Below are 10079 nucleotides of genomic sequence, written 5' to 3'. Positions count from 1 at the left end.
AATGTTACAATCTCCCTTTGGGATAGAAATTCGGACATAGGCTTTTTGAGGCACACCTTGCTTTTGAAAACATAAAAAACATAGGAAGGACCACTGGGAAAGGTTTTCACTGTATTTGTAGATTTTCTTTTTTTATGTTTATTTATTTATTTTGAGAGAGAGAGAGAGCAAGCAGGGGAGGGGCAGAGAGACAGAGAATCCCAAACCAAGCAGGCTCCATCCTGTCAATGCTTGGCCCAGCACGGGGCTCAAACCCACGAACCTCGAGATTATGACCTGAGCCAAAATCAAGAGTTGGATGCTTAACCGACTGAACCACCCGGGTGCCCCATGTACTTGTAGTTTTGATTGACCTTCCTTCCAGTACCTTATTGAATTTTAGATACTACGATTTGAAGGTTACATTGAAATTTTGGGGTCTGTAGAAAAACTACTGCCTGGGAAGAAGAATTTCCTCTGCTCTGTGGTCCTTTGAGCTGGACGTAGAATCAGACTGACGTGAGACAGACTAACAGAGAGAATCCAATGTAATAGGCCTGCCTGCGGGGAATCCGTACAGGCTGGAAATTCCAAAGACAATGAGGCAACGTGAAGCTTCTATGAGCTCAGGAGAAGAGTAGGGCCTGAGGATACAAAGGAGAGGAAGGCCATTAGCAGGAGGGAGAAAGGAGATGTCTGAAAACCAGCGTTGCCCTATTTTGCTGGTAAGTTTCCTAGGTAAAGGGGAGTCTCTGTTAACAGCTCTCTTCCTGGCACAGGCTCTCCTTTCCAATGCAGATTTCGGCAGTTGAGGGGGAGGCAGAGAGCTTCTCCTGCACCTGCTGGGTTTCGATTACTTTTAGTTTCAAAGTATGGCCAAGTGGCCCATCATGGGGCAACCTGCCCTTGGCCCCTACACTATCATTAAAACTAGAAACTGGGATTTGAGAATATAGAATACCAAGTTGAAACTGGGATTTAACCCTAAGAAGAGAAAAATTACTTTTAAGTCCTCCGTTAGGGATTCAGTAAACACAGAAGCTTTTACATGTATGGTTCGTACAGATCGTACAACCTTCTGAGGCCTCAAAGCTTTCCTACATCACTGTTGCAGTAATTGAAAAAGAGGTGCCTCCTGGCAGATCGACATTTGCCTTTTAATTGCTGTGTGAACTTGGACCAGCCACTGGCCTGCCCTGTGTCTTAGTTTTCTCTTTTGTAAAATGGGGATAATAATGCTCACTGCCTCCTGGAATTGTTACAAAGATTAAATATGTTAATAGGTGCAACATGTTCAGGACAGAGTCTAGAGCTCACAGGCATCCAGTATAAGTATTTGTAAATTAAATGCACAATGCAAACAAATAAACCCCACAATCCTAGACAGTGTTGGAATCCATCAATACTGAGACATAGTAAGGGAGTTGGGAAAAGCCGTGTGACAGAAGTTATCAGTCATGCCCAGGTGACCTGAATCATGTTGTGAATATTCCTGAGGCTCTCCTTGTGAATTCACAAGCTGGACATCCATCTTTGTGAAACATCAGGCTTTCCAGATCATGGCATTGAGGTTTGGGGATCTTTGGGGATCTTTAAAAAAAGGGGGGGGGTGGTTTCCAGCTTTATTAGTAAACAGACCAGAGATAACAGGTGTCGGCAAGGATGTGGAGCTAAGGAACTCTTGCTCACTGTTGGTGGGAACAGAAGTTGGCGAAGCCACTATGGAAAACAGTATGAAGGTTCCTCAGAAAAGTAAAAATAGAACTACACTATGATTCAGCCATCCCACTTCTGGGACATCCATGTGAAAGCATGGATGGACCTTTACTCTTTTCTATTTACACTCTCCCTTGGTGATCTCATCCGGTCACGGCTATCAGAATTTGGTAAGTTCTGAATTTGTATCATGTGTGGATCTGGGTCCTGGATTCCGGACTCTTACTTAACACCTGCAATGTGAATATTGAATAATAAATAGTAGTAATGCGAGTGATGATATTAACAGCTTATTATAATTTATATTATTATTATGCAGTTTTATATTATTCATAAATTTATGTATTTAAACTAGTTTTATTTTGTAAGATGCATGATTATATATCTAAGTATGTTTATTATATGATTTATATTATACGTTTTGATTTATTTGTATCAATGGTATTTTATTTATTACTAATCATTTAGTATTCAACAGGTCCAATATTAAATTCTTTGTAGTCTCTCCCAAACCAGGAGATCCTATATGGTCTTCTTCATCTCATTAAAAACGTCTTAGTTCCACCACTTGATTAAGCCAACAACATTGAAGATGGCTTTGACTCGTCTCTTTTTCTCGCTAACGTATACCCAGTTCCATGAACAAATCTATAGGCTCCACCTCCAACATTTTTCCAGAAACTGACTTTGTTACCACCTCTAAGCCACGTTGGGCCGGGCCATCACCATACTAATTTATTACTGTAACCAGTAATATTAGAATGGAAGCTATTGAACTTTTTTAATGTTTTATTTTATTTTGAGAGGAGAGAGAGAAAGAGAGGGAGAGAGAGAAAGTGTGCATGAGAGCAGGGGAGGGGCAGAAAGAGAGGGAGAGGGACAGAATCCGAAGCAGGCTCTGTGCTGTCAGTGTAGAGCCCGATACTGGGCTTGGTCCCATGAACCGTGAGATTGTGACCTGAGCTGAAATCAAGAGTTGATGGGGCGCCTGGGTGGCGCAGTCGGTTAAGCGTCCGACTTCAGCCAGGTCACGATCTCGCGGTCCGTGAGTTCGAGCCCCGCGTCAGGCTCTGGGCTGATGGCTCGGAGCCTGGAGCCTGTTTCCGATTCTGTGTCTCCCTCTCTCTCTGCCCCTGCCCCGTTCATGCTCTGTCTCTCTCTGTCCCAAAAATAAAAATAAAAATAAAAAAAAAAGAGTTGAACACTTAACCAACTGAGCCACCCGGGAGCCTTTGAATTTTTTTTTAAATCAGAGAACCTTAGATAACTATTGTATAAGAGTTTTGATTGTCTGTGTTCACCCTGAATGTCAAACATTATGGTCCACAAGGGCATTAACAAACATCCGGGGATTTCTTCTATAGCATTTGATTTCTGAAATGTTTATATTGGTAGCATTTTACTTATACATATTTAACCTAGGCCAGACTCTGTGTACTTTCTCACTTGACAAATATTCCTATGCAGCTCTTTCTATTGTAACACATCAAACAAGCTTAACCTAATTATTTCTAACATCTCTCTTTTTATAAAGTAAAAGAACAAAACTTTGTGCTTTCCAAGAGCCCTCTAGGAAATCTCAAAGACGGCTTCAGTAAAAGAATTTTTTAAAAAAATGTTTTGGTATGTCGTATACAGTTGTAGGAAGGCAATTAGAAATGTCGTTAGAAGAAGTGTGGGTACTTGACTAAGATAGGATAATGGGTGCCTGTGACACTATTTAACCGAAGTGACAATATAACATTTAAAAATAAGCGTAGAAAAAAAAGATGGCCATCTATGAACCAGTAATCACATCCTCACCAAGCAGAATCTGCCAGCACCTTGATCTTGGACTTCATATCCAAGTCTCCAGAACTGTAAGAAATAAATTTCTGTTGTTTATTAAAATATATATATATATATATATATATATATGTGTGTGTGTGTGTATATATATATATATTTAATAAGCACAGAAAATAGCATTGTTGCAAAGACCCTCTTAGTTCTTTAAAAAGTGAGAACCTTTGTTTTTCTTTTTCTTGAATAATCATGGATATGATAAATTCAATGTAAAGCAAAGAAAATTATTCTGGTATGACACAGACTCTTCGCTCTGTAGGCAGATTACACATAAGGGAAACAATGAATTTTAATATTATGGGTAAAGCCACTACTCAGTAAGCCCAGGGAGCAAGACCATCAGAATTGAGGAAACTTTGTTATAAATTTTAACATTTCATAGCTTTTATTGAGACTCTGGTATTATAAGTCAAAGCAGGGCGCCTGGGTGGCTCAGTCGGTTAAGCGCCAGACTTCGGCGCAGGTCATGACTTCATGGTTCATGGGTTCGAGCCCTGCATCTCAGGCTCTGTGCTGACAGCTCAGAGCCTGGAGCCTGCTTCAGATTCTATGTCTCCTCTCTCTGCCCCTTCTTGGCTCACTCTCTCTCTCTCTCTCTCAAAAATAAATAAACATTTAAAAAAAAGTTGAAATAAATAAATAAACATTAAAAAAATAATTTTATAAATCAAAGCAAATAAATTCAATTTCAAAGTTTTGTGCTTCATTATGCTCTTTCGTGTTCTGGAACAAACTAAAATTTTCGGACAGTAGTTCTCCCAGGGTCTCTGTGATGTAAAAATTATCCTAATGTAGTAATAACACTAGGATGATATTAATGTTAATACACAATGTGTTCATCATTGCTATCTTCAAACTGATAAAATACCTATACCATTTTTCAATTTCTAATAATTAGGTAGTGATAATTATAGCTCACATAGACAAAGTTCTTTGGGACACGCAGGAGGTCCTAAAAGTGTAGTGTGGCCCAGAGACCAAAAAACCTAAAGTTTGTTGCTTTAGAACAAAACTACTCTTCTTGAAAAATGAAAGCACAGTTGTATATGTCTGTCACTATTACTCCTGGTGTAGTCTCCACCCCATGGCTGTAACTTTGATTTTCTTAGTTTTTTTTTTTTAGTGTTTATTTATTTTTGAGAGACAGAGACAGAGCACGAGCTGGGGAAGGGCAGAGAGAGAGGCAGACACAGAATACGAAGCAGGCTCCAGGCTCTGAGCTGTCAGCACAGAGTCCGACGTGGGGCTCGAACCCACGAACCGTGAGATCATGACCTGAGCCAAAGTCAGATGCTTAACTGTGGAGCCACCCAGCTGCCCCTGTGACTTTTAATAAGAGCGTCTGCCTTCTATTTCACAAAGAAAAGCAGGGAGGGGACAACTGAGAACTGTGTCGTACGCAAGCCTTTTTTTACCAGACTATCCACGAATGCACATAACGATCCAACTACGTTGTTATGGACTCGATAGCTGTGTCCCCTTCAATTCATATATCGAAATCCTGACCGCCAAAGTGGTGATTCTAGAAGGTGGGGCCCTTGGGAGGTGATTAGATCTTGAAGGCGGAGCCCTCACGAATGGGCTTAGTGCCTTTTTAAAAGAGATGGCAGGGAGTTTTATCACCCTATCTGACACGTGAGAAACAGAGAATGAACCAGGACGCAGGCTCTCAGCAGACACTGAATCTGCTAGTGTCTTGATCTCAGACTTTCCAGACTCAAAACTTGTCAGAAATGTTTGTTGTTTAACCGCCCCCCCTCCCCAGCCTATGGTATTTTTGTTACAGCAGCCTGAAGAGGCTAAGACACACATACATCTCTTACATGTTTTTAAAGTGGCAAAAGAAAAAAAAGAAGAAGAATATATAGATTAGTATGATCCCAAACTATAACCTCTCCGTGGAATGAAAAAATTAAAAACAAAAGTGTGTAACAGTTATCCATGAAGTAACTCAGTTTAATATCAGTTCAAGGCTGGCTGGGAAATGTGAGCTGGAAACGGATGATGGATAAGACACAAGAAACAAAGGTAGCTTTGGGGTTCCCTGATGATGGGAATGCCACCAGGAGAGATAAGGTTCACAACGTGGTAGGCACATTTCCCAGAAGGCGACGATTTCTGCTTGGGACGGGATGAGTTTGAGATGTCAAAACAGTCAGAGGGAGATGGCCACCAAGCATCTGGCCATGCACGACTAGTGTTTGGAAGACGTGTCAGGGCATTTACAACAGTCCCCCTTTATCCAAGGAGGACGTGTTCCGAGACCCCCAGCGGATGCCTGAAATGGTGGATAGGACCGAACCCTAGATATACTATATTGTTTCCTATACATACACACCGATGATAAAATTTAACTTATAAGTTAGACACAGTTAAGAGATTAACAATAATAACTAATAACAAAATAGAACAATTATAGCAATACACCGTAATAAAAGTTATGTGGATGTGGTCTCTCAAAATGTCTTTTTATACTGTACTCACTCTTGTGATGATTTAAGATGATAAAATGCCAACGTTGGGATGACATGAAATGGGGTCAGTCACATGGGTATCGTGACATAGTTAGGCTCCTATTGACCCAACAGTATGCCAAAGTGAGGATTTGCTGCTTCTGGACCACGGTTGATCACAGGTAACTGAGACCACAGAAATGGGTGCAGGGATGACCGTATTTGGGCTGGGTCTTACAGGTAACAGATTTGTGAGTTGTCTTTTTTTTTTTTTTTTTTAATGTTTATTCATTTTTGAGAGAGAGTGTGTGAGCAGCGGAAGAGCAGAGAGAGAGGGGGGGGATAGAGGAGCCACAGCAGGCTCTCTGCTGACAGCCGCGAGCCCTATGGGGGGCTTGAACTGACGAACCGTGAGATCATGACCTGAACAGAAGTCAGATGCTCAACCGCCTGAGCCACCCAGGCACCTCGAGAGTTGTCATTATTGAGCTGATAGTTAAGGCCATTCAAACAGATGAAATCGCCAAAGAGAACATTAAGAGAAACAATTTTTTTTTTCAGAATGTAATTGTTATTCTGTGCATAAGCATTACTTCATTCGTTTCTGAAATAGCGTTGCTTATAATTGTTTTTAAAAGTGCAAAAGCTAGCGGGGCACCTGGGTGGCTCAGTCGGTTAAGCATCCGACTTTGGCTCAGGTCATGATCTCAGGGTTTGTCAGTTCAAGCCCCGAGTCGGGCTCTGTGCTGGCAGCTCAGAGCCTGGAGCCTGTTTTGGATTCTGTGTTTCCCCTCCGTCTCTGCCCCTCCCCCCACTCATGTTCTGTCCGTCTCCTTCTAAAAATTAAATAAAAACATTAAAAAAAATTTTAAAGTGCAAAAGCCAGAAGAAGTTCTCACCATGGCATGTTCAGGCTTGATTGAGCCTGAACACATTTAACGTTTTACATTTAACAACACAATGTAAAAAAACAACAACAGCAACACGTTTCGGCGACTACTTAACCCAGGCTCTGAAAATTATGCCAGTTTCACATTCCTTCTCTCTACTTGGAACCTCTTTTGCATTGGTTCCCCTTTAGTTTGTGACTCGCTGGATTTTTTCTTTTTTTTTCTTTTTTTTTTTAGCTCATTGATTTCTTGGGCCTGGCTTGGATTTGTAGCACTGTTCTGGCTTATCTGGATGCCAATCTGGAAATCACATGGAATTCTGCTTTTGTAACTTACTTCATGGTTTTATTCAGGTGATGATCTTCTGCCCATCTTGCTTGTGTGGGTTTTCCTAGTCTCAAATGGTAACTAATACGATGAATATTTTTAAGTGTTCATTTAGGGCTATTTTCCGGTTACCTCTCCCCACTCCACACCCGCACCTCAATTGAATGACTGGATCAAAGGGTCTGTCTGAACATTGCTATGGACCTAAAATTCGTAAATTGAAGCTCTTAACCCCAGTGTCACAGTATCTGGAGGTGAGGCCTTTACAAGGTAATTAAAGTTAAATTAGGCCATAAGAAAGGGGTCTAGGGGCGCCTCTGTGGTTCAGTTGGTAAAGCATCTGACTGGTGGTTTCGGCTCATGTTATGATCTCACAGGCTCTTGAGTTCGAGTCCTGCTTTGGGCTCCACGCTGGTGATGTGGAGCCTGTTTGGGATTCTCTCTCCCTCTCTCTCTCTCCCCTTCTCTCTCCCTGTCTCTCTGCACCTCCCCCATTCATGCTCTGTCTCTCCCAAAATAAATAAATAAACATTTAAAAAAAGAGTGGGGTCTAATCCCATAGGACTGTGGCTTTATAAGAAAAGGAAGTGAGAGAAATTTCTGTCTCCTGCTCTCTCTCTCTGTCCCCCTCTACCATGTGAGCACACAGAGACATGACATCCCTCTACAAGCCAGAAGAGAGCTCCCCCCAGAACCAACCATGCTGATGCCTTTGCCCTTGGACTGCCAGCCTCCGGAACTGTAAGAAATAAACTTCCTTTGTTTACATAACCCAGTCAATGGTACTTTGTTATGGCAGCCTGAGCTAATACAAACATTTTGTAAGTTATTGATACATATTGATAAATTACTTTCCAGAAAGGTGTTACCAATATACCCCTTATTACCTGGCACCCTCTCAGCAATACATTCAAATTTTTTATAAAAACTTTATACTCTTAAGGTAGATAGATAGATAGATAGATAGATAGATATTCTTTAAAAAATTTTTAAAGCTCATTCTTTTCAAGTTTCATTTCATCCAAATAGATTTAGCTTCCATGGCATTGCCTCATGGATATTTTGAAGTTCTCAGGGTTAGTAATATTTCACAGAGATAAAAATGTCCACTCAGGAATCCCAAAACAAAGCAAACAAACACGCATAAGAAAAAATTTAAAAATTTCCATCATTTGATCACCCCCCTTTTTGTATGTATGGAAAGGAAAAGCTAAGAACTAAGAACCCAAGACGGTTTCAAGGCCGTGAATTAATAGAATTGACAAAGACTTATCATATAGGCTCTCTTCATTTTAAAGCCTATTTTGCAAAGCAATGCCATTTTTGTAAGAAAGGAATAATACAGAAAGATTGCTATAGAAACAGAAAATATACTCTCTTTCAGTTACTTTTTATCATGCTTTGAAATAAAGAGCTTACTAACAAAACACTCTCTTTTCCCCAGGATGGAACCCTAAACTGTTATGTTTCACGTACAATAGTTTTTTCTCCTTCAGCTGGCAACAGAAATCAGCAGCTTAAGAGGTAGAATGGAATTAGGGCCTAAATTCCACTTTCCCATCTACTTTTCAGAACCATTATACTGTGCTGTCCACAGAATGCAAATATTTACAGCACATATTAAATAGTCACAGAAATCTGCCAATGATCACCACTGACAATTATCCTGAGGATAAATTCACAATGCTATGCCTTTATGTCTGACTCTGACTCACTTTTCCATTCTTACTCCATTCTTAAGTCACCTGTTCCATTCAGTATTACTTTACAGCACATAGCGAGCGCACTGTTCTCCTAACTTTGTCCTGAGTTGGCACCCAGTGAGTGGAGATGAAAATATCTTTCACGTCAGTTTGTCTTGCCTCATAACATTCTCAAGCTGTTTTCCCCATTTTAGCCTTTCAAGGGCAATTCTGTCCTACTGGGTCGTCTCGAAGTTGAATGGATTTCCATAGAAGAGGGGCCTGCAGAGTTGATAATCGAACAAAGACATGAGAAAATGAAAGTCACCTGTACTGACCAAGTGGGCAAGGGAGGGCAATCCAATGTCAAATAAAGGGTGTTTCCAAAGTCAAGCTTAAGAGACTTTTGTTTTATGGAAACCCCAGCCAGAAATGCCCTCGACACAGAAAGGTTTCCTTATGGGCTTTGAGTTTGCATCTTAATGTTATTTTTGTAGCATCTATGTTGGTTTTTATATACCGTAAATAGAAAAAACAAAACAAAACAAAACAAAGCAAAACCAACAAACCACTGAGTTGAGGAATTGGAAAGATAATTTGGGCAGAGTGATGAGTAGGTAGGGTATGGAATAAAAAGGCCAGTTCTTCATATAGAAAAATGTTCTATTTCAGAAAAAAAAAAGCCTCTTCTGGTTCTAAAAAAAAAGTAATTTAAGTGATTCTTGTTTTGTTCCATTTAGAAGTTCGGTATAGCAATTCCAATTTCTTGAATGCCTAATGCTCTTTAAACTGAACAGAAAAGATGCAATTAAGTGTGTATAACTTACTTGAAATGAAATTAGGTTCAAATTTAATTTCTACATCGTAGTATGGAAAATGCCAGATTTTTAATAATCTTACGGAAAAAAAAATGATGTCTCCTTGTATTAGGATCTAATACAATTGGAAAATAATATTCTCGTAGCTTCAATGGAGACTTTAAGAAAAGGGTGTGTCTAATTCAAAGAACATCTTGATTCCTATAGAAAATCAGGTGGTGTTTCCCCCTCTTTCTGTTGACATGTGAATGGATGTCATGACCTCTGATGGATGAGTTGGCCCAGGGGAGTTACATCAATTCCACATTATGACATGTCAGCCAAGATCTAGAGAATTACACGTCAGCCAAGATCTAGAGAATTAAGTGT

At 40.2% G+C, this 10079-nt stretch overlaps 1 long non-coding RNA gene across 1 annotated transcript; it reads left to right on the top strand.

Moving 5' to 3' along the window:
- Positions 1 to 622: 622 nt before the first annotated feature.
- On the top strand, positions 623 to 9262 carry LOC122207306. The gene is made up of 3 exons (XR_006196765.1): positions 623 to 704; positions 7853 to 7951; positions 9108 to 9262. It is a non-coding gene; the product is annotated as an uncharacterized LOC122207306 (long non-coding RNA).
- The last annotated feature ends 817 nt before the right edge of the window (positions 9263 to 10079 follow it).

The sequence above is a fragment of the Panthera leo genome, chromosome E1 (assembly GCF_018350215.1).
Source record: "Panthera leo isolate Ple1 chromosome E1, P.leo_Ple1_pat1.1, whole genome shotgun sequence".
NCBI classification, from domain to species: Eukaryota; Metazoa; Chordata; class Mammalia; order Carnivora; family Felidae; genus Panthera; species Panthera leo.
Note: the sequence above shows the minus strand (reverse complement) of the source record. Positions and strands in the feature narration are given on the sequence as shown.